The sequence below is a fragment of the Alligator mississippiensis genome, chromosome 14 (assembly GCF_030867095.1).
Source record: "Alligator mississippiensis isolate rAllMis1 chromosome 14, rAllMis1, whole genome shotgun sequence".
In the NCBI taxonomy this organism is placed as follows: Eukaryota; Metazoa; Chordata; order Crocodylia; family Alligatoridae; genus Alligator; species Alligator mississippiensis.
In genome coordinates, this window is record NC_081837.1 from 24,601,434 (window position 1) to 24,624,233 (window position 22,800).

A 22,800-nucleotide genomic window follows, 5' to 3' on the forward strand; every position below is an offset into this window, starting at 1 on the left:
TTTGCTTTGGTTCCTGCACCAGTGGACCCCTGCGCACCCCAGAGGAGAAGAGCACAGCCCAGCGCACCCCAGAGGAGAAGAGCACAGGCCAGCGCACTCCACAAGAGCACAGGCCAGCGCACTCCACAAGAGCACAGGCCAGCGCACTCCACAAGAGCACAGGCCAGCGCACTCCACAAGAGCACAGGCCAGCGCACTCCACAAGAGCACAGGCCAGCGCACTCCACAAGAGCACAGGCCAGCGCACTCCACAAGAGCACAGGCCAGCGCACTCCACAAGAGCACAGGCCAGCGCACCCTACAAGAGCACAGGCCAGCGCACCCCACAAGAGCACAGCCCAGCGCACCCCACAGGAGCACCCCTCAGAGTAGGCTTTTGTCGTGCTTGGCGGCTGGGCTGCCTTTGTTCCCCTCCCCCCGGGTGTCTGCCCCATTTTGTGTGCGTCCTGTGCTCCACTCCCCGCTCCCGGTGTTTTGTGAAGGCCGAGCAGGCCAGCAGCGTGCCCCCCCCCTCCCCAGTGTGACCCTGTGTCCCGGCCGCCCTCCCCCCGTGGTCCTCCCCGGCACGGTGCAGCATGGAGGAGGTGCCTCCCCCCCCCCCTCCTCCCAAGCAAGGAGGGGGAGTTGAAGTTTGTGAAATGGCTGACCCCTGTCTCGGGGCCACCGGCCCCGGCACTGCCCCTGGCCCCGGCCCCGGCCCCGGCCCTAGAGCGGAGGGTGGGGGCAAGGGGAAGGGGAAAGGGAAGGGCTCCTCCTCGTCAGGGGCCTCCTCCGCAAAAGGGGGGGCGGGGAAAGGCAAGGGCCCCGCAAACCCAAAAGGCAGCCCGCCCCCTGACCCTGACCCAGCCGAGTCAGGCCCCGGCCCGAGTCCCGGCCCTAGCGCCGGCCCCGCAGCAGGAGCGCCCCCCCCCCGGGAGAAGGGCGGGGCGCGCAGTTACGCCGAGGCGGCCGCAGGCCGCGCAGCGGGGCCGGGCGGGGGGCCGGGCGCCAGCACCTCCACCGCCTGGGCGTCTTCGATCCCGGGGGGAGGGGGGGCCCCCTTCCCGGCACTCACCCGGAGAAATGGGGTGAGATGCTGGCTGCCCGAGCGGGAAGGGTCCGCCTTCGAACCTTACGTGCGGGCCCTAGCTCGGGTGGTGGGGGCCCCGAAAATTGTGGCGGCCTCCAGGTTCCACGGCAAGGGAGTGTTCTTCCTTGCCACGGAGGCCGCCGCCCAGAAGGCGGTGGAGAGGGGGCTCACAGTGGACGGGGAGTACGTCCCCGTGGAGCCCCTAGAGGAGCCAGGGACCCGGGTGGTCCTTAGTTCGGTGCCCCCGTACCTCCCTAATTGGGCCCTCCTGCCCCGACTATCATCGCTGGGGAAGGTAATCTCCCCGGTGCTGCCCCTGGGTTTGGGGTGCCGGGACCCCACCCTGCGACACGTGCGCTCGTTCCGCCGGCAGGTAACGATCCAGCCGGCGGCGGGAGCGCAGCTGGGGGCGGAGGGATCCCTCCAGGTAATGTTTGGGGGGGCCCTGCACCGCATCTTCTTCACGGTGGGGGACCTGCGGTGTTACAAGTGCCGCGGGGTAGGGCACCTCCGCCAAGAATGCCCCTTGGGGCAAGCGCGGCGGCCACCGCAGGCCCCCGCCAGTGGAGGGGGGGGCCCTGCCACCGGCCCCCCCAGCCCCCCCGGCCCTGGCGGGAGCCCTGGCGGGAGCCCCCCAGCGGCAGAGCCCCCCTCGGCCTCGGCCTCGGCCGCAGTCACCGGGGGGCAGGGAGCAGGAGACGGGGAGAGGGAGGTAGGCCCCGAGCCGGGCCCAGTCCCGGCTTCAGCCCCAGCCCCAGCCCCAGCCCCGGCCCGGGGCCAAGCGTCCACCGCGGGCAAGCCTCCGGGCCATAGAGAGGACCACCCTGCGGGCGAGCGGGCGGGCCCCCCCCCTCCTCCATCGGGGCGGGCCCAAAAGAGAAAGGCCGCGGAGCAGCTCGATCCCTCCCTAGAGGAGGGCCCCCCCTCGGACACAGGCGAGGAGGGGGAGGGGGCCGACGTGCAAAAGGCCCCCTCACCAGCCAGCAGAGCTGCTCCGGAAGACCCCCCCCCTCCCGAGAAAGTGCGGGTAATCCCTGTGGAGGAGGCCCCAGAAAGAGAGAGAGAAAGAGAGAGAGAAAGAGAAGGAGAGGAGGAGCCCATGCGGGAGGAGCCCCCTGAGCCTGCCATCGCGGAGGTAGGGCCCTCCCCAACAGCAACAGCAACAGCAACAGAAACAGCACTAGCAGCTTCAACCTCAAGCTCAGCGCCCCTCCCCCCCCTCAGCGAAGAGACCCTGGGGCTCACCCCGGTGAGCTCCGGCACGGGTCCCGAGGGGGAGGCCCTCCCCGCCCCCAGTCAAGCCGCCCCTGCGGCACCTGACGGGGAGGAAGAGCAGGGGCCAGGTTCCCCCCCCCCACCCCCACCCCCACCCCCACCCCCAGCCAGGCCCCCCGCGAAGGGGCTGCAGATCTCCCTCGGGCCGAGTCGGAGAGCCAAGCGGACCGAGAGGTCCAGATGGAGGCCGAGGAAGCCTCCGCCGGAGGCGCGGCGGAGGCGGCGGAAGCCAGCCAGCCAGGCCCCACTGGACCTGACCAGGCTGAGGATGCGGGGGGGTCAGCAGGCAGCGTTGAGCCTGCAACCCCCCCAGCCCCAGCACCAGCAGCAGTCTCCAGGGAGGACCTGGTGGCCTTCTTGGAGCGGGAAAGCACCCGGCGCGCTCCGGCCCGGGTGCAGCTGGCCCTGGACTGCTGGGGCGACTTTAACAGCATCCTCGAGGCCACGAGGGCGCTGGTGAGGGAGGGGAAGGGGCCGAACAGATGCAACGCCCGGGTGTACACCCGGGCCCGGTCCATGTACGACGCCCTGACGGTGTACGGGCGCGGGGCCGGGTACCGGCTGGGCGTTGCCCTGCGCGAGCCCCCGGCCGAGCCATCGGAGCCCCCTCCCGCCAGCCATGACGTCGCTTAACATCGCGACCCTCAACGTCCGAGGCTGCAGGCAGGGTCTCCGGAGGAGCCAGGTGTTCTCCTTCCTGCGGGAGGGGGGCTACTCGGTGGCTTTCCTCCAGGAGACCTGGACGACTCCGGCCGACGCCGCCGCCTGGCGGCTGGAGTGGGGAGACGGGGTTTTCCTGAGTCACCTGTCGGCCACCTCGTGCGGGGTGGCCACCCTGTTCTCCCCGAGCCTGCGGCCGGAGATCTTAGAGGACGTTGAGGCGGTGCCGGGCCGCCTGCTCCACGTCCGGGCCCGAGCGGCGGGGACGGTAACGAACTTTGTGAACGTGTACGGCCCCGCCGCGGAACCGGACGCGGCGGATTTTTTCCGCCGGGCGGCCGACTACCTGGGCACCTTGAGCCCTCGCGAGAGCCTGGTCTTAGGCGGGGACTTCAACGTCACCCTCGAGGAACAGGACCGCTCGCGCAGGCAACGGTGCCGGGCCGCCGCGGACGCCCTCAGGGGGATCCTGGAGGAGCACTCCCTGGTGGACGCCTGGCGAGTCTGTCACCCCGACGGCCCCCCGGCCCCCACGTACGTGCGGGTGGGGGGGGAGCGGGCGAGCCACTCCCGGTTGGACCGGATTTACATCTCGCCCCGCGTGGATGCCCGAGCCGTGTCCTGCAGAGTGAGGCCGGCCCCCTTCAGCGATCACCATCTGGTGTGCGCCCGGGTGGCGTTTGGCCCCGGGCGGCGGGGGTCGGCCTACTGGCACTTTAACAACAGCCTGCTGGAGGACCCGAGCTTCGGAGCGGCCTTCCGGGAGTTCTGGTTGGCCTGGCGCGGGCAGCGGCAGTCTTTCCCCTCGGCTCGGGGATGGTGGGACGGGGGGAAGGCGCGCATCCGGCTCTTCTGCCGCAGCTACGCCCGGGGGCACACCCGGGAGCGGGAGGCGGCCATAGAGCGGCTCGAGCGGGAAGTGTTGGAGCTGGAGAGGCGCCTGGTCGCCGACCCGCAGGATCCGTCCCTCTGCGGAGAGTGCAGGGAGAGGCGGGAGGAGCTGAGAGCCCTGGAGGACCGCCGCGCACGCGGCGCGTTCGTCCGCGCGCGAGTCCACCTCCTGCGGGAGATGGACCGCGGCTCCCGTTTCTTCTACGGCCTGGAGAAGCAGAGGGGGGCCAAAAAGCACATCACTTGCCTGCTGGCGGATGATGGCACCCCCCTCTCGGCCCCGGGAGAGCTGCGAGTTCGCGCGAGGGCCTTCTACGGAAGGCTCTTTTCCCGGGAGCCGACCGAGGCGACGGCCCGCAGCGCGCTCTGGGAGGAACTGCCGCAGGTGGGCGCGGGCGACCGTGACCGGCTGGAGGCTCCTCTCACCTTGGCCGAGCTCACGCTCGCCCTCCGTCTCATGCCCGGCAACAAGGCGCCGGGGCTGGACGGGCTCACCACGGAGTTCTACCGGGCCTTCTGGGACGTGCTCGGCCCGGACCTTGCCGCGGTCTGGGCCGAGGCCGAGGCTCGCGGGGAGCTCCCCCTGTCGTGCAGGAGGGCGGTGTTGACTCTCCTGCCGAAGAAGGGAGACCTCCGCGACCTGAGGAACTGGCGTCCCGTGTCCCTCCTCTGCACGGACTATAAGGTGGTGGCGAAGGCCGTCTCGCTGCGCCTGCGGTCCGTGCTGGCGGACGTGATCCATCCCGACCAGACGTACACGGTGCAAGGTCGCTCCATCTTCGACAACCTGTACCTGGTGCGGGACCTCCTGGAGCTGGCGCGCCGGGAGGGCCTGTCGTTCGGCCTGCTCTCCCTCGATCAGGAGAAGGCGTTCGACAGGATGGACCACGGGTATCTGACGGGCACGCTGCGGGCCTTCGGCTTCGGACCGCGCTTTGTGCGGGCTCTCCAGGTGCTGTACGCCTCCGCGGAGTGCCTGGTTAAGCTCAACTGGTCCCTGACGGAACCCATCCCGTTCAGGCGGGGGGTGCGTCAAGGCTGCCCGATGTCGGGCCAGCTGTACGCGCTAGGCCTGGAGCCCTTCCTGTGCCTCCTGCGGAGGCGGGTGGCCGGGCTGGCGCTGCGGGAACCGGCGCTGCGGCTGGTCCTCTCGGCGTACGCCGACGACGTGCTCCTCGCGGTCCAGGGCCCGGAAGATCTGGAGCGGGTGGCGGCCTGCCAGGCGGTTTATTCGGCGGCCTCCTCCGCCCGGGTCAACTGGGCCAAGAGCTCCGGGCTGACGGTGGGTGCCGGGTGGCAGGTGGGCTCGCTCCCACCCGCGCTCCGGGGCATCGAGTGGAGCGCGGGCCCGCTGCTCTACCTGGGGGTCTACCTGAGCCCCACGGACCCCTCCCCCCCGCAGAATTGGGCAGACCTAGAACTGAGGGTGGCGAGGCGGATCGGGGCGTGGACGGGGCTGCTGCGGTGCCTGTCCCTCCGGGGCCGGGCGCTGGTGTTGAACCAGCTGATCCTGTCCATGCTCTGGTACCGCTTCAATACCCTCCCCGTGCCCCCCGAGGTTCTTGCCAGGCTCCAGAGACGGGCGCTGGGGTTCTTCTGGCCAAGACGGCACTGGGTCTCTGCACGGGTGCTGACCCTCCCCTTGCGGGAGGGGGGGCAGGGCCTGGTGTGCCTCCGCAGCCAGGTCCTGACGTTCCGCCTCCAGGCCCTGCAGAGACTGCTGTACAGTGACGGTAGCCACGCGGCGTGGAGCCTGTTGGGGCGCGCCTTCCTCCGCCGCCTCCGGGGGCTCCGATACGACCGGCAGCTCTTCTTCCTGCGCGGCCTGGAGCTCGTGCGGGTGGCGGGGGAGCTGCCGGCCTTTTACCGAGACCTCCTCAAGGCCTGGGGGCTGATCTCCGCCTCCAGGTCTCCGTCGCGGGTGGCCGAGGACGGCGACCTGCTGGCCGAGCCGCTGTTCTTTAACCCGCAGCTGGCGGTCCCGGCGGCAGCCTCGCCAGAGGCCTCCCTGAGGATGGCCCGGGTGGGCGTCACCCGGCTCGGAGACCTCCTGGACTACGACGAGCGAGGATGGCTGGGCCCCGCGGCGCTGGCCCGGCGCACGGGCCTGACCATAGGGCGTGCAACTTGCTCGCGCCTAGTCCGGGAGGTGAAAGCTGCGCTGCCCGCAGACGCCCTTGCCTACGTCGAGCGAGTCCTGCGAGAGGGCGGTCCCCGCCCTCCCGAATCCCCCAGCCCGGCGGAGTTCCTGATAGGGCCCGCCCAGCGGCCGGCCCCGAGGCACTCCGCCCCTCACCACCTCTGCAGGCTGGGGGACACCCCGCCGGTCCGCTTCTCGACGGCCCACCGGCGCCAGCTCTACACGCTCGTCCGCAGGACGCTCCACCACGCCGCCCTCGCGTCCCGCCAAGACACCCAATGGCGGGACTACTTTGGCGAGGGCGTGGCCGACGGTCCCCGGTGGCTCAGCGTCTACTCGGAGCTCGTCCCGAGAGCCGCCGGGGACCTAGGCTGGCGGCTCCTTCACGGGGCCGCCGCGACGGGCGTGTATCTGGCGCGGATCGACACCATCTCCGACCGATGCCCGTTCTGTGACGAGAGGGAGACCCTGGCGCACCTGGTCCTCGAGTGCGCCAGGCTGCAGCCCCTGCACCTCCTCCTCCAGAACCTGCTCCTCAAGTTCTGGCTGCACTATTCCCCGCACCTGTTTATTTACGCACTCCCCATCCGTCGCCCCACCCGGGCCCGGGACCGACTGGTCAACCTCCTCCTGGCTCTGGCCAAGCTCGTCATCTGGCTATCCAGGAAGGAGGCTCTGGCCGGGAAGGCCCCCGGGCACCTCGGGGCGTTTTTCCTCGGTGTCCTGCGCGCCCGCCTCCGAGCGGAGCACCACTGGGCGGTAGCCGCCGGCAAGCTGAAGCAGTTTGCGGGCCGGTGGGCGCTGTCCGGGGTGCTCTGCTCCCTGTCCCCCGGGGGAGCACTCGTTTTGAACCTTTGACCCCCCACGTGCACACCCTGTTTTTCTTTCAGTTGTCCCCCGCAATGTTTTATTTCCTGAAACCGGGAGCCCAGCCGCCAAGAAACCAACAGCGGCGGAACCCGGACATTTTTTTGTCAGCTTCGGCTGAGGACTAACCGCCCGTCCGGCGACCAGCCGGTGCCGCCAGTCACATCGGCCGCCACAACCGGGGCGGCCCCCAGCTACTAACAGGGTAAGAGACTAAGTAACTAACAATAGTCCCAACGCAACCGAGCAGAAGTTTTCCAAGTCCCACGGCGGACACCAGGTCCTCCCGGTTCCCCGTCAGGAGAGCCCCGCCACTCCTGGGGAAGCAAGCACCGCTGCCTGCCCGACCTCCGAGCCCATCACCGGGGGGGGGGGGGGCGGGTGCCGGAATCGCGGGCCAGAGCCTGGAACTCTCGCACGGCTAGGCCCGCCGGATCGGGGCACGCTGCCTCCACGCTCGGTTGACAAGGCAGCGCGGCACGGTTCTTTTGCCCCGGAGGTTCCTCTGAACGACTTTCTGGAACCGAACATGGGCATTTAGGGTCCTGAAAACCGAGTCCCCCAAAATCTCCGCGAACCTTTCTTGGCAATATTGTAGATGCGGCACCCGGCCCAGCCACCGGGGCCAACCGCCGAAAGTGTCCGCCTTCCTGGAGCGAAGGCCCGGGCAAGGCCCGTTTGAAAAACCTCATACGGACTTCCGGAGCGCGAGCCCGGGAGCCAGGTCGACCCAGGGCCAACCTCCCGGGCCCCAGAGAGGCACGTCTCCGCCGCGGAAGCCGCCTGATGCCCGCGCCGAAGGCCCCCGGGCCCGCCCGGCCTCCGGGCAGGGCACCGGGGAGAAGTAGGAATCGTGGCCGGGCTCCTGGAACTCCTGCCCGGCCTGCCCCGCGGAAGCATGCCGGGTTCTCCCGCCGCGCCGTGCAGGTTCTTCCGCCCCTCGCCGGGGTAGCCGGGCTCCAACCGCTGGGCCCCGCAGCCTGGAAGGGCCCCTGCGAGTCGCCCCCCGGCCTGCACGCCCGCCGTGCAGTCGACCGGGTCGAAGCCGGAATCGCGGCCGGGTTCCTGGAACTCTCGCCCGGCCTGCCCGCCCGGCCCGCCCCCCGGGCCGGAGCTCCAGTCGACTTGGAGCCAAACTCGGTTTTGACCCCCTCCTGCAGCACGGTCCGGCCCCGGAGGTTCCTCCGTCCGACCTCCTGGAACCCAAGATGGGCATCTAGGGTCCCGAAATCCGTGTCCCCGAAAATCTCCGCGAACCTTTCCTGGCAATATTGTAGATGCGGCACCCGGCCCAGCCACCGGGGGCAACCGCCGAAAGTGTCCGCCCTCCTGGAGCGAAGGCCCGGGCAAGGCCCGTTTGAAAAACCTCATACGGACTTCCGGAGCCCGAGCCCCGGCGCCAGGTCGACCCAGGGCCGACCTCCCGGGCCCCAGAGAGGCTCGTCTCCGCCGCGGAAGCCGCCCGCCGCCCGCGGCGAAGGCCCCCGGGCCCGCCCGGCCTCCGGGCAGGGCACTGGGGAGAAGTAGGAATCGTGGCCGGGCTCCTGGAACTCCTGCCCGGCCTGCCCCGCGGATGCATGCCGGGTTCTCCGGCCGCGCCGTGCAGGTTCTTCCGCCCCTCGCCGGGGTAGCCGGGCTCCAACCGCTGGGCCCCGCAGCCTGGAAGGGGCCCTGGGAGTCGCCGCCGGCCTGCACGCCCGCCGTGCAGTCGACCGGGTCGAAGCCGGAATCGCGGCCGGGTTCCTGGAACTCTCGCCCGGCCTGCCCGCCCGGCCCGCCCCCCGGGCCGGAGCGCCAGTCGACATGGAGCCAAACTCGGGGTTAACCCTCGCCTGCAGCACGGTCCGGCCCCGGAGGTTCCTCCGTCCGAGCTCCTGGAACCCAAGATGGGCATCTAAGGTCCCGAAACCCGTGTCCTCGAAAATCTCCGCGAACCTTTCCTGGCAATATTGTAGATGCGGCACCCGGCCCAGCCACCGGGACGAACCGCCGAAAGTGTCCGGCCTCCTGGAGCGAAGGCCCGGGCAAGGCCCGTTTGAAAAACCTCATACGGACTTCCAGGGCCGGAGCCCCGGCGCCAGGTCGACCGCGGGCCTCCCTCCCGGGGCCCAGCACGGCTCGTCTCCCCCGCGGGAGCAGACCGCCGCCCTCGCCGAAGGCCCCCGGACCTGCCCGGCCTCCGGGCAGGGCACCGGGGAGAAGCCGGAATCGCGTCCGGGCTCCTGGAACTCCTGCCCGTCCTGCCCCGCGGAAGCATGCCGGGTTCTCCCGCCGCGCCGTGCAGGTTCTTCCGCCCCTCGCCGGGGTAGCCGGGCTCCAACCGCTGGGCCCCGCAGCCTGGAAGGGGCCCTGCGAGTCGCCGCCGGCCTGCACGCCCGCCGTGCAGTCGACCGGGTCGAAGCCGGAATCGCGGCCGGGTTCCTGGAACTCCCGCCCGGCCCGCCCCCCGGGCCGGAGCGCCAGTCGACATGGAGCCAAACTCGGTTTTGACCCCCTCCTGCAGCACGGTCCGGCCCCGGAGGTTCCTCCGTCCGACCTCCTGGAACCCAAGATGGGCATCTAGGGTCCCGAAATCCGTGTCCCCGAAAATCTCCGCGAACCTTTCCTGGCAATATTGTAGATGTGGCACCCGGCCCAGCCACCGGGGCAAACCGCCAAAAGTGTCCGCCCTCCTGGATCGAAGGGTCGGACAAAGCCCATTTCAAAAACCTCATACGGACTTCCGGAGCAGGAGCCCGGGCGCCAGGTTGAGCCCATGTATTCCTATTGGGACTTCCAGGCAGCATGTCATGCCAGTTCTGGCCACTAGGCTGTTTCCAGGTGAGTCTCATTCATTCAATCTGTGCGCCACTCAAGGCCTTGCCCCGCCCTCTCCACCCCTGAACAGGCTTAAAATGGTTGTGCTGCCAGTTCCCAGGCTGCCAGCTGGTGGGTTGTGGTGGTGGGTGTGGCGCTGTCGGGTCTCGCTGCTGTATAGTGCCACTGCCACTGCAAGCTTGCCGCTGGTGCCCCCCCCCCCGGCCTTGGCCTTGGCCTTGGCCTTGGGGGTTGGGGGGGGGCTGTAGCTGCAGCTGCTCCTGCTGCTGTTGCTGCTGCTTTGTTTGTTTGGTTTTTTTTTTTCTTTCTGTTTGCTGCTGCCACTGTTACTGCTTTAGTTTGCTTTGGTTCCTGCACCAGTGGACCCCTGTGCACCCCAGAAGAGCACAGCCCAGCGCACCCCAGAAGAGCACAGCCCAGCGCACCCCAGAAGAGCACAGCCCAGCGCACCCCACAAGAGCACAGCCCAGCGCACCCCACAAGAGCACAGCCCAGCGCACCCCACAAGAGCACAGCCCAGCGCACCCCACAGGAGCACACCTCAGAGTAGGCTTTTGTCGTGCTTGGCGGCTGGGCTGCCTTTGTTCCCCTCCCCCGCCCTCCCCCCGGGTGTCTGCCCCATTTTGTGTGCGTCCTGTGCTCCACTCCCCGCTCCCGGTGTTTTGTGAAGGCCGAGCAGGCCAGCAGCGTGACACCCCCCTCCCCAGTGTGACCCTGTGTCCCGGCCGCCCTACCCCTGTGGTCCTCCCCGGCACGGTGCAGCATGGAGGAGGTGCCTCCCCCCCCCCCTCCTCCCAAGCAAGGAGGGGGAGTTGAAGTTTGTGAAATGGCTGACCCCTCTCTCGGGGCCACCGGCCCCGGCACTGCCCCTGGCCCCGGCCCCGGCCCTAGAGCGGAGGGTGGGGGCAAGGGGAAGGGGAAAGGGAAGGGCTCCTCCTCGTCAGGGGCCTCCTCCGCAAAAGGGGGGGCGGGGAAAGGCAAGGGCCCCGCAAACCCAAAAGGCAGCCCGCCCCCTGACCCAGCCGAGTCAGGCCCCGGCCCGAGTCCCGGCCCTAGCGCCGGCCCCGCAGCAGGAGCGCCCCCCCCCCCCCGGGAGAAGGGCGGGGCGCGCAGTTACGCCGAGGCGGCCGCCGGCCGCGCAGCGGGGCCGGGCGGGGGGCCGGGCGCCAGCACCTCCACCGCCTGGGCCTCTTCGATCCCGGGGGGAGGGGGGGCCCCCTTCCCGGCACTCACCCGGAGAAATGGGGTGAGATGCTGGCTGCCCGAGCGGGAAGGGTCCGCCTTCGAACCTTACGTGCGGGCCCTAGCTCGGGTGGTGGGGGCCCCGAAAATTGTGGCGGCCTCCAGGTTCCACGGCAAGGGAGTGTTCTTCCTTGCCACGGAGGCCGCCGCCCAGAAGGCGGTGGAGAGGGGGCTCACAGTGGACGGGGAGTACGTCCCCGTGGAGCCCCTAGAGGAGCCAGGGACCCGGGTGGTCCTTAGTTCGGTGCCCCCGTACCTCCCTAATTGGGCCCTCCTGCCCCGACTATCATCGCTGGGGAAGGTAATCTCCCCGGTGCTGCCCCTGGGTTTGGGGTGCCGGGACCCCACCCTGCGACACGTGTGCTCGTTCCGCCGGCAGTTAACGATCCAGCCGGCGGCGGGAGCGCAGCTGGGGGCGGAGGGATCCCTCCAGGTAATGTTTGGGGGGGCCCTGCACCGCATCTTCTTCACGGTGGGGGACCTGCGGTGTTACAAGTGCCGCGGGGTAGGGCACCTCCGCCAAGAATGCCCCTTGGGGCAAGCGCGGCGGCCACCGCAGGCGCCCGCCAGTGGAGGGGGGGGCCCTGCCACCGGCCCCCCCAGCCCCCCCGGCCCTGGCGGGAGCCCTGGCGGGAGCCCCCCAGCAGCAGAGCCCCACTCGGCCTCGGCCGCGACGGCGGCCGCAGTCACCGGGGGGCAGGGAGCAGGAGACGGGGAGAGGGAGGTAGGCCCCGAGCCGGGCCCAGTCCCGGCTTCAGCCCCAGCCCCAGCCCCAGCCCCAGCCCCGGCCCGGGGCCAAGCGTCCACCGCGGGCAAGCCTCCGGGCCATAGAGAGGACCACCCTGCGGGCGAGCGGGCGGGCCCCCCCCCTCCTCCATCGGGGCGGGCCCAAAAGAGAAAGGCCGCGGAGCAGCTCGATCCCTCCCTAGAGGAGGGCCCCCCCTCGGACACAGGCGAGGAGGGGGAGGGGGCCGACGTGCAAAAGGCCCCCTCACCAGCCAGCAGAGCTGCTCCGGAAGACCCCCCCCCCCCGAGAAAGTGCGGGTAATCCCTGTGGAGGAGGCCCCAGAAAGAGGAAGAGGAAGAGAAAGAGAAGGAGAGGAGGAGCCCATGCGGGAGGAGCCCCCTGAGCCTGCCATCGCGGAGGTAGGGCCCTCCCCAACAGAAACAGAAACAGTAACAGCAGCTTCAACCTCAAGCTCAGCGCCCCTCCCCCCCCTCAGCGAAGAGACCCTGGAGCTCACCCCGGTGAGCTCCGGCACGGGTCCCGAGGGGGAGGCCCTCCCCGCCCCCAGTCAAGCCGCCCCTGCGGCACCCGATGGGGAGAAAGGGCAGGGGCCAGGTTCCCCCCCCCCACCCCCACCCCCAGCCAGGTCCCCCGCGAAGGGGCTGCAGATCTCCCTCGGGCCGAGTCGGAGAGCCAAGCGGACCGAGAGGTCCAGATGGAGGCCGAGGAAGCCTCCGCCGGAGGCGCGGCGGAGGCGGCGGAAGCCAGCCAGCCAGGCCCCACTGGACCTGACCAGGCTGAGGATGCGGGGGGGTCAGCAGGCAGCGTTGAGCCTGCAACCCCCCCAGCCCCAGCAGCAGTCTCCAGGGAGGATCTGGTGGCCTTCTTGGAGCGGGAAAGCACCCGGCGCGCTCCGGCCCGGGTGCAGCTGGCCCTGGACTGCTGGGGCGACTTTAACAGCATCCTCGAGGCCACGAGGGCGCTGGTGAGGGAGGGGAAGGGGCCGAACAGGTGCAACGCCCGGGTGTACACCCGGGCCCGGTCCATGTACGACGCCCTGACGGTGTACGGGCGCGGGGCCGGGTACCGGCTGGGCGTTGCCCTGCGCGAGCCCCCGGCCGAGCCATCGGAGCCCCCTCCCGCCAGCCACGACGTAGCTTAACATCGCGACCCTCAACGTCCGAGGCTGCAGGCAGGGTCTCCGGAGGAGCCAGGTGTTCTCCTTCCTCCGGGAGGGGGGCTACTCGGTGGCTTTCCTCCAGGAGACCTGGACGACTCCGCCCGACGCCGCCGCCTGGCGGCTGGAGTGGGGAGACGGGGTTTTCCTGAGTCACCTGTCGGCCACCTCGTGCGGGGTGGCCACCCTGTTCTCCCCGAGCCTGCGGCCGGAGATCTTAGAGGACGTTGAGGCGGTGCCGGGCCGCCTGCTCCACGTCCGGGCCCGAGCGGCGGGGACGGTAACGAACTTTGTGAACGTGTACGGCCCCGCCGCGGAACCGGACGCGGCGGATTTTTTCCGCCGGGCGGCCGACTACCTGGGCACCTTGAGCCCTCGCGAGAGCCTGATCTTAGGCGGGGACTTCAACGTCACCCTCGAGGAACAGGACCGCTCGCGCAGGCAACGGTGCCGGGCCGCCGCGGACGCCCTCAGGGGGATCATGGAGGAGCACTCCCTGGCGGACGCCTGGCGAGTCTGTCACCCCGACGGCCCCCCAGCCCCCACGTACGTGCGGGTGGGGGGGGAGCGGGCGAGCCACTCCCGGTTGGACCGGATTTACATCTCGCCCCGCGTGGATGCCCGAGCCGTGTCCTGCAGAGTGAGGCCGGCCCCCTTCAGCGATCACCATCTGGTGTGCGCCCGGGTGGCGTTTGGCCCCGGGCGGCGGGGGTCGGCCTACTGGCACTTTAACAACAGCCTGCTGGAGGACCCGAGCTTCGGAGCGGCCTTCCGGGAGTTCTGGTTGGCCTGGCGCGGGCAGCGGCAGTCTTTCCCCTCGGTTCGGGGATGGTGGAACGGGGGGAAGGCGCGCATCCGGCTCTTCTGCCGCAGCTACGCCCGGGGGCACACCCGGGAGCGGGAGGCGGCCATAGAGCGGCTCGAGCGGGAAGTGTTGGAGCTGGAGAGGCGCCTGGTCGCCGACCCGCAAGATCCGTCCCTCTGCGGAGAGTGCAGGGAGAGGCGGGAGGAGCTGAGAGCCCTGGAGGACCACCGCGCACGCGGCGCGTTCGTCCGCGCGCGAGTCCACCTCCTGTGGGAGATGGACCGCGGCTCCCGCTTCTTCTACGGCCTGGAGAAGCAGAGGGGGGCCAAAAAGCACATCACTTGCCTGTTGGCGGATGATGGCACCCCCCTCTCGGCCCCGGGAGAGCTGCGAGTTCGCGCGAGGGCCTTCTACGGAAGGCTCTTTTCCCGGGAGCCGACCGAGGCGACGGCCCGCAGCGCGCTCTGGGAGGAACTGCCGCAGGTGGGCGCGGGCGACCGTGACCGGCTGGAGGCTCCTCTCACCTTGGCCGAGCTCACGCTCGCCCTCCGTCTCATGCCCGGCAACAAGGCGCCGGGGCTGGACGGGCTCACCACGGAGTTCTACCGGGCCTTCTGGGACGTGCTCGGCCCGGACCTTTCCGCGGTCTGGGCCGAGGCCGAGGCTCGCGGGGAGCTCCCCCTGTCGTGCAGGAGGGCGGTGTTGACTCTCCTGCCGAAGAAGGGGGACCTCCGCGACCTGAGGAACTGGCGTCCCGTGTCCCTCCTCTGCACGGACTATAAGGTGGTGGCGAAGGCCGTCTCGCTGCGCCTGCGGTCCGTGCTGGCGGACGTGATCCATCCCGACCAGACGTACACGGTGCAAGGTCGCTCCATCTTCGACAACCTGTACCTGGTGCGGGACCTCCTGGAGCTGGCGCGCCGGGAGGGCCTGTCGTTCGGCCTGCTCTCCCTCGATCAGGAGAAGGCGTTCGACAGGATGGACCACGGGTATCTGACGGGCACGCTGCGGGCTTTCGGCTTCGAACCGCGCTTTGTGCGGGCTCTCCAGGTGCTGTACGCCTCCGCGGAGTGCCTGGTTAAGCTCAACTGGTCCCTGACGGAACCCATCCCGTTCAGGCGGGGGGTGCGTCAAGGCTGCCCGATGTCGGGCCAGCTGTACGCGCTAGGCCTGGAGCCCTTCCTGTGCCTCCTGCGGAGGCGGGTGGCCGGGTTGGCGCTGCGGGAACCGGCGCTGCGGCTGGTCCTCTCGGCGTACGCCGACGACGTGCTCCTCGCGGTCCAGGACCCGGAAGATCTGGAGCGGGTGGCGGCCTGCCAGGCGGTTTATTCGGCGGCCTCCTCCTCCCGGGTCAACTGGGCCAAGAGCTCCGGGCTGACGGTGGGTGCCGGGTGGCAGGTGGGCTCGCTCCCACCCGCGCTCCGGGGCATCGAGTGGAGCGCGGGCCCGCTGCTCTACCTGGGGGTCTACCTGAGCCCCACGGACCCCTCCCCCCCGCAGAATTGGGCAGACCTAGAACTGAGGGTGGCGAGGCGGATCGGGGCGTGGACGGGGCTGCTGCGGTGCCTGTCCCTCCGGGGCCGGGCGCTGGTGTTGAACCAGCTGATCCTGTCCATGCTCTGGTACCGCTTCAATACCCTCCCCGTGCCCCCCGAGGTTCTTGCCAGGCTCCAGAGACGGGCGCTGGGGTTCTTCTGGCCAAGACGGCACTGGGTCTCTGCACGGGTGCTGACCCTCCCCTTGCGGGAGGGGGGGCAGGGCCTGGCGTGCCTCCGCAGCCAGGTCCTGACGTTCCGCCTCCAGGCCCTGCAGAGACTGCTTTACAGTGACGGTAGCCACGCGGCGTGGAGCCTGTTGGGGCGCGCCTTCCTCCGCCGCCTCCGGGGGCTCCGATACGACCGGCAGCTCTTCTTCCTGCGCGGCCTGGAGCTCGTGCGGGTGGCGGGGGAGCTGCCGGCCTTTTACCGAGACCTCCTCAAGGCCTGGGGGCTGATCTCCGCCTCCAGGTCTCCGTCGCGGGTGGCCGAGGACGGCGACCTGCTGGCCGAGCCGCTGTTCTTTAACCCGCAGCTGGCGGTCTCGGCGGCAGCCTCGCCAGAGGCCTCCCTGAGGATGGCCCGGGTGGGCGTCACCCGGCTCGGAGACCTCCTGGACTACGACGAGCGGGGATGGCTGGGCCCCGCGGCGCTGGCCCGGCGCACGGGCCTGACCATAGGGCGTGCAACTTGCTCGCGCCTAGTCCGGGAGGTGAAAGCCGCGCTGCCCGCAGACGCCCTTGCCTACGTCGAGCGAGTCCTGCGAGAGGGCGGTCCCCGCCCTCCCGAATCCCCCAGCCCGGCGGAGTTCCTGATAGGGCCCGCTCAGCGGCCGGCCCCGAGGCACTCCGCCCCTCACCACCTCTGCAGGCTGGGGGACACCCCGCCGGTCCGCTTCTCGACGGCCCACTGGCGCCAGCTCTACACGCTCGTCCGCAGGACGATCCACCACGCCGCCCTCGCGTCCCGCCACGACACCCAATGGCGGGACTACTTTGGCGAGGGCGTGGCCGACGGTCCTCGGTGGCTCGGCGTCTACTCGGAGCTCGTCCCGAGAGCCGCCGGGGACCTAGGCTGGCGGCTCCTTCACGGGGCCGCCGCGACGGGCGTGTATCTGGCGCGCATCGACACCATCTCCGACCAGTGCCCGTTCTGTGACCAGAGGGAGACCCTGGTGCACCTGGTCCTCGAGTGCGCCAGGCTGCAGCCCCTGCACCTCCTCCTCCAGAACCTGCTCCTCAAGTTCTGGCTGCACTACTCCCCGCACCTTTTTATTTACGCACTCCCCATCCGTCGCCCCACCCGGGCCCGGGACCGACTGGTCAACCTCCTCCTGGCTCTGGCCAAGCTCGTCATCTGGCTATCCAGGAAGGAGGCTCTGGCCGGGAAGGCCCCCGGGCACCTCGGGGCGTTTTTCCTCGGTGTCCTGCGCGCCCGCCTCCGAGCGGAGCACCACTGGGCGGTAGCCGCCGGCAAGCTGAAGCAGTTTGCGGGCCGGTGGGCGCTGTCCGGGGTGCTCTGCTCGCTGTCCCCCGGGGGAGCACTCGTTTTGAACCTTTGACCCCCCACGTGCACACCCTGTTTTTCTTTCAGTTGTCCCCCGTAATGTTTTGCTTTAACACTCGGGAGCCCAGCCGCCAAATAAAACAGCGGCGGCACCCGAAGAATTTTTGCACTGCTCAGCTCCGGTTGAGGGCTCGCCACCCGTCCGGCAACCAGCCGGCGCCGGCTTTCACATCGGCCGCCCGAACCGGGGTGGCCCCAAGCTCCTGATGTGAACTATGGACTATTCAATAGTATCGGACTCGCGCGGGCACGGGGTCGGCCAGCCCTCCTCCTCCTCAGGGCAGGAGGAAGGGCCTCATCTCCCATGGAGGAGGGTCACGCGGGTAGTGGAGGGAGCCGCTTCGCCTGAACACCGGCAGCGGGACTGCCGGCCCGCTAAGGGCCCTCCCCGACGTGACCGCAGTCGCCACATCGATCCGGAGAGAGGAAAAGAGAAGTCGGGGGGGAGGTAACCGCCTCACCTGAACACCGGCGGCGGACCGCCGGCCCGCGAGGGGCCCTCCCAAAGGGGTGCCACGTGGAGTGGCGAGCGATGCTCAGCAGCGGCGCCCGGGGCACGGCCCGGAGCCAGGGCCCGGGGGCTTCGGGCCAGGCGTGACAACCGGACTCGGACCGGGAGCTCACACCGCAAAGTGTCCGCCATCCCCCTCTCTGCAGTGGGGCACACGACTCGTCTTTGACCCGCGGGTGCAGCAGCACGGTTCTTTTGCCCCGGAGGTTCCTCCGACCGACCTTCTGGAACCGAAGATGGGCATTTACGGTCCTGAAAAATGTGTCCCCGAAAATCTCCGCGAACCTTTCTTGGCAATATTGTAGATGTGGCACCCGGCCCAGCCACCGGGGCAAACCACCAAAAGTGTCCGCCCTCCTGGATCGAAGGGTCGGACAAAGCCCATTTCAAAAACCTCATACGGACTTCCAGGCCTCTCCGGCGGGCCCAGGTCAACCGCTCGCTGCCCAGCAGCGAAATTTTTTTCTAAGTCCCACGCCGGACACCAGGTCAACACGGCTCTCTGGCAGGAGAAGCCCGCTGCTCCCGGGGAAGTGCACCCGGCCTGCCCTGAACGCCGGAGGTCAGCGCTCGTTGGCATGTATTAGCTCTAGAATTACCACAGTTATCCAAGTAATGGTTAGAGCTACCAAAGGAACCATAACTGATTTAATGAGCCATTCGCAGTTTCACTGTACCGGCCGTGTGTACTTAGACATGCATGGCTTAATCTCTGAGACAAGCATATGCTACTGGCAGGATCAACCATGTAGCCGCGCTCCTCGGGTGAGGGAGAGTTGGGCGGCAGGGATGGCCCATCCCTGCCCCTCAGCTACCCCGCAGTCCCCCTTCCCCGGGGCGGGGAAGGCGCGGGGACCGCAGCGCAGCGGCACGGGGAAGGACGGCAGGGAGGGAAGGGCAGGCGCTGGTCCGGAGCCCAAACGCCCTCTTCCCACCTGCTTTCCCCAAGGGCAAGGCGGGCGCGGCAGAGGCCTCGGCAGCCCCTGCCCGTGCAAACGGACTGCTGGAGAAGACAGCATCCATGTGACGGGGAGAGAGGGCGGAGATGGCGAGGCGGGGACCCGCCGTGTGGGGGTCCCCCAGCCAGGCCCCTGCCAACTTTCACTGGCGTCTCTCGGCGAGGTCAGAACGCTGGGAGGGGCTCCCAGGGTGGCTCGGACTCGCGCAGGCATGGGGTCGGCCAGCCCTCCTCCTCCGCGGACTCAGACCGGGAGCTCATGCGACAAAGTGTCCGCCATCCCCCTCTCGGCAGTGGGGCACATGACTCGGCTTCGATCTGCGGGTGCGGCAGAACAGTTCTTTTGTCCCACTGTTTCCCCTGACCGACCTTCTGGAACCGAAGATGGGCATTTAGGGTCCTGAAAAACATGTCCCCGAAAATCTCCGCGAACCTTTCTTGGCAATATTGTAGATGTAGCACCCGGCCCAGCCACCAGGTCCAACCATCAAAAGTGTCCGCCCTCCTGGAGCTAAGGGTTGGGTGAGGCCTGTTTAAAAAACCTCATACGGACTTCCGGGGCCAGAGGTTGCGTGCCAGATCGAGCCCATGTATTCCTATAGGGACTTCCAGGCACCATGTGAAGCCAGTTCTGGCCAGGAGGCTGTTTCCAGGTGATTCCCATTCATTCATTTAGTCTGCCAATCAAGCCCAGGCCCTGGCCTCTCCACCCCTGAGCCGGGCTTAAAATGGCCGTGCTGCCAGTTCCCAGGCTGCCAGCTGGTGGGTTGTGGTGGTGGGTGCGGTGCTGCTGGGCCTCGTTGCTTGGCTGTGCTCACCAGTGCCACTGGCAGCTTGCCGCTGGTCCCCTTGCCCCCCCTTGGCCTTGCTCTTGGGGGTTGGTGGGGTGGTTGTAATTGTAGCTGCTCCTGCTCGTGGTGTTTTTGCTGCTGCTGCTGCTGTTTTTTGTTTGTTTGTTTGGACAGTAGTTGCTGTCCCCTGACCCCAATGGACTCCAGCACTGATGGAGGTGTTTTGAGTACCCCAGCGCACCCGAGCACAGACCCTGCACGCCTGCTCCCCTCCCCTCCCCAGTGCACTGGAGACTGTTGTATTATTTGTTTTTTTGTTTTCAGAGCACCCCAGGAGCACCCTGTTGTGACATGGAGTAAGGACTGTGCAGCCACCCCGGAGGTACGTGTGCACCCCGCCTCCGGGGTGTAGTGTTGAAGTGTTTGAAGCTTTTTGGGGCCGCCAGTAGGCTGTTTTTCGTTGTTTTCCTATTGGTTTTCTATTGTTTGCCTATGGTTTGGCTAGTGACTGGCGGCTGGGCTGCCTTTTGTTCCCTCCCCTGCCCTCCCCATGGGTGTCTCCCTATTGTGTGTCCTGTGATCCACTCCCCGCTTCTGGTGTTTTGTTTCAGCCGAGTAAGCCAACAGCATGCGTGCCCCTCCCCCATGTGAACCTGTGTCCTGGCCGTCCTGCCCCTGTGGTCCTCCCCTGCATGGTGCAGCATGAAGGAGGTGCCTTCCTCCTCCCCCCCCCCAAAAAAAAAAGGAGGAGTGGTTGAAGTTCAAGGTGAAGTTGTTGGACCCGAGAGAGGGGCTGAGGCAGTGAGTGGGCAGCCCCTGGCGAGTACCAGCTAAGCTCGGGGCAAGGAGGCCCGAACTGCCGCTGGTACTGCTACTGCTACTGCCCCTGGCCCTAGAGTGGAGGGTCGGGGCAAGGGGAAGGGGAAAGGCAAGGGCTCCTCAGGTGCCTCCTCCGCAAAAGCGGGAGGGAAGGCAAGGGTCCCGCCCCAAGAAGCAACCCACCCCCTGCTGAGGCAGGCCCTGGCATGAGTCCTGGCCCTAGTCCTGGCCCTGCAGCAGCACTCCACCCCCCCCCGAGAGAAGTGGGGGGCTTAGCTACACAGAGGTGGCCGCTGGCCACGCAGTGGGGCCGGGCCCAGGGCCAGGTGCCAGCACCTCCACCGCCTCGGCATCTTCCATCCTGGGCAGGGGACCCCTTCCCAGCACTCGCCCAGAAAAAATGGGGTGAAATGCTGGCTACCCGAGTGGGAAAGGACCGCGTTTGAGCCATATGTGCAAGCCCTAGCTAGGGTAGTGAGGGCCCCAAAAATTGTGGCGGCCTCCAGGTCCCATGGCAAGGGAGTGTTCTTCCTTGCATTGGAGGCCGCCGCCCAGAAGGCGGTGCAGAGGGGGCTCGTGGTGGACGGGAAGTATGTCCCCGTTGAGACCCTAGAAGAGCCAGGGACCCGGGTGGTCCTCAGCTCGGTGCCCCCTACCTCCTAAACTGGGCCCTCCTGCCCCATCTCTCCTCACTGGGGAAAGTCATCTCCCCAGTGGTCCCTCTGCCCTTGGGGTGCCGGGACCCCAGCCTCCGGCACGTGTGTTCCTTCCGTTGGCAGGTGATGATTCAGCCGGTGGTGGGGGCACGGCTGGGGGTGATCCAGGCTGACCTGGACAGGCTCAGCAAGTGGGCGGACGAGAATTTGATGGTGTTCAACGCCGATAAATGCAAGGTTCTCCACCTTGGGGGGGGGGGGGAAAGACCCGCAGCATCCTTATAGGCTCAGCAGTGCTATGTTGGCTAGCACTATGGAAGAAAGAGACTTGGGGGTCATCATTGACCACAAGATGAACATGAGCCTGCAATGCGATGTGGAGGCTAGTAAAGCGATCAAAACGCTGGCTTGCATCCATAGATTCTTCTCGAGCAAATCCCGGGACGTCATTCTCCCCCTGTACTCGGCCTTAGTGAGGCCGCAGCTGGAGTACTGCGTCCAGTTTTGGGCTCCACAATTCAAAAAGCATGTGGAGAAACTTGAGAGTCCAGAGAAGATCCACGTGCATGATCAGAGGTCAGGGAAGCAGACCCTACGATGACAGGCTGAGAGCCCTGGGGCTCTTTAGCCTGAAAAAGCGCAGGCTCAGGGGTGATCTGATGGCCACCTACAGGTTTATCACGGGTGACCACCAGTATCTGGGGGAACGTTTGTTCACCAGAGCGCCCCAAGGGATGACGACCAGGTCGAACGGTCACAAACTACTACAAGACCGTTTCAGGCTGGACATAAGGAAGAATTTCTTTACTGTCCGAGCCCCCAAGGTCTGGAACAGCCTGCCACTGGAGGTGGTTCAAGCGCCTTCATTGAACATCTTCAAGAGCAAACTGGATACTTATCTTGCTGGGATCCTATGACCCCAGCTGACTTCCTGCCCTTTGGGCAGGGGGCTGGACTCGATGATCTTCTGAGGTCCCTTCGAGCCCTAATGTCTATGAAATACTGCGGGGTAGGGCACCTCCTCCAAGAGTGCCCCTACGGGCAAGCGCGGCAGGCACTGCGGGCCCCCACCAGTGGAGGGGGTGCCCCTGCCACCGGCAGCCCTGGCCCCCCCAGCCCTAGCAGCAGCCCCCCACAGCCACAGTCACCGGGGGGCAGGGACCAGGAAATGGGGAGAGGCAGGTAGGCCCAGAGCCAGGCTCATTCCTAGCCCCAGGCCCAACTCCTGCCCAAGCCTCCACCTCGGGCAGCCCTCCCAGCCGTGCTGAGGATCACCTGCTGGGTGAGTGGGTGGAGCCCCCCCCCCCAATTGGGGCAGGCACAGAAAAGAAAGGCCCCGGAGCAGCTCAACCCCCTCCCTAGAGGAGCCCCCACCCCCGGATATCTCCGAGGAGGAGGAGGGGGCTGATCCATGAGAGCCCCCACCAGACAGCAGAGCTGCTCCGGAGGACCCCCCCGGAGAAAGTCCATTTCATCCCGGCGGAGGAGGCCCCAGAACCAGCAGAGGAGCCTATGCTAGAGGAGCCCCCTGAGCCTGCCATCACCAAGGCAGGGCTCTCCCCAACATCAGCCTCCCCAATCAAAGGGACCCTGGGGCTCACCCCAGTGAGCTCCGGCACAGGTCTGGAGGAGGAGGCACCCCCCGCCCCTGTGGCAACTAGTGGGGAGGAAGGGCAAGGGCCAAGCCTCCCCCCGACCAAGCTCCCCTGCGAAGGGGCTGCAGATCTCCCTTGCCCCGAGTCGGAGGCCCAAGCGGACCGAGAGGTCCAGATTGAGGCCAAGGAAGCCTCTGCCAGACCATCGGCAGAGGCGGAACAAGCCAGCCAGCCAGGCCCCACTGGACCTGACCAGGCTGAGGATGTGGGGGGGTCAGCAGGTGGCATTGAGCCTGCAACCCCCCCAGCCCCGGTGGTCCCCGGGGAGAAGCTGATAGCCTTCCTGGAGCGGGAAAGCACCCAGCGCACTCCGGCCCGGGTGCAGCTGGCCCTGGACTGCTGAGGCGACTTTGGCAGCATCCTCAAGGCCACAAGGGCGCTGGTAAAGGAGGGTAAGGGGCCGAACAGGTGCAATGCCCGGGTGTACAACCGGGCCCGGTCCATGTACGATGCCCTGACGGTGTACGGGAGGGGGCCGGGTACTGGCTGGGCGTTGCCCTACGTAAGCCCCCGGCCGAGTCATCAGAGCCACCTCCTGCCAGCCATGACGTCGCTTAACATCGTGACCCTCAATGTCTGTGGCTGCAGGCAGGGTCTCCGGAGGAGCCAGGTGTTCTTCTTCCTTCAGAAAGGGGGCTA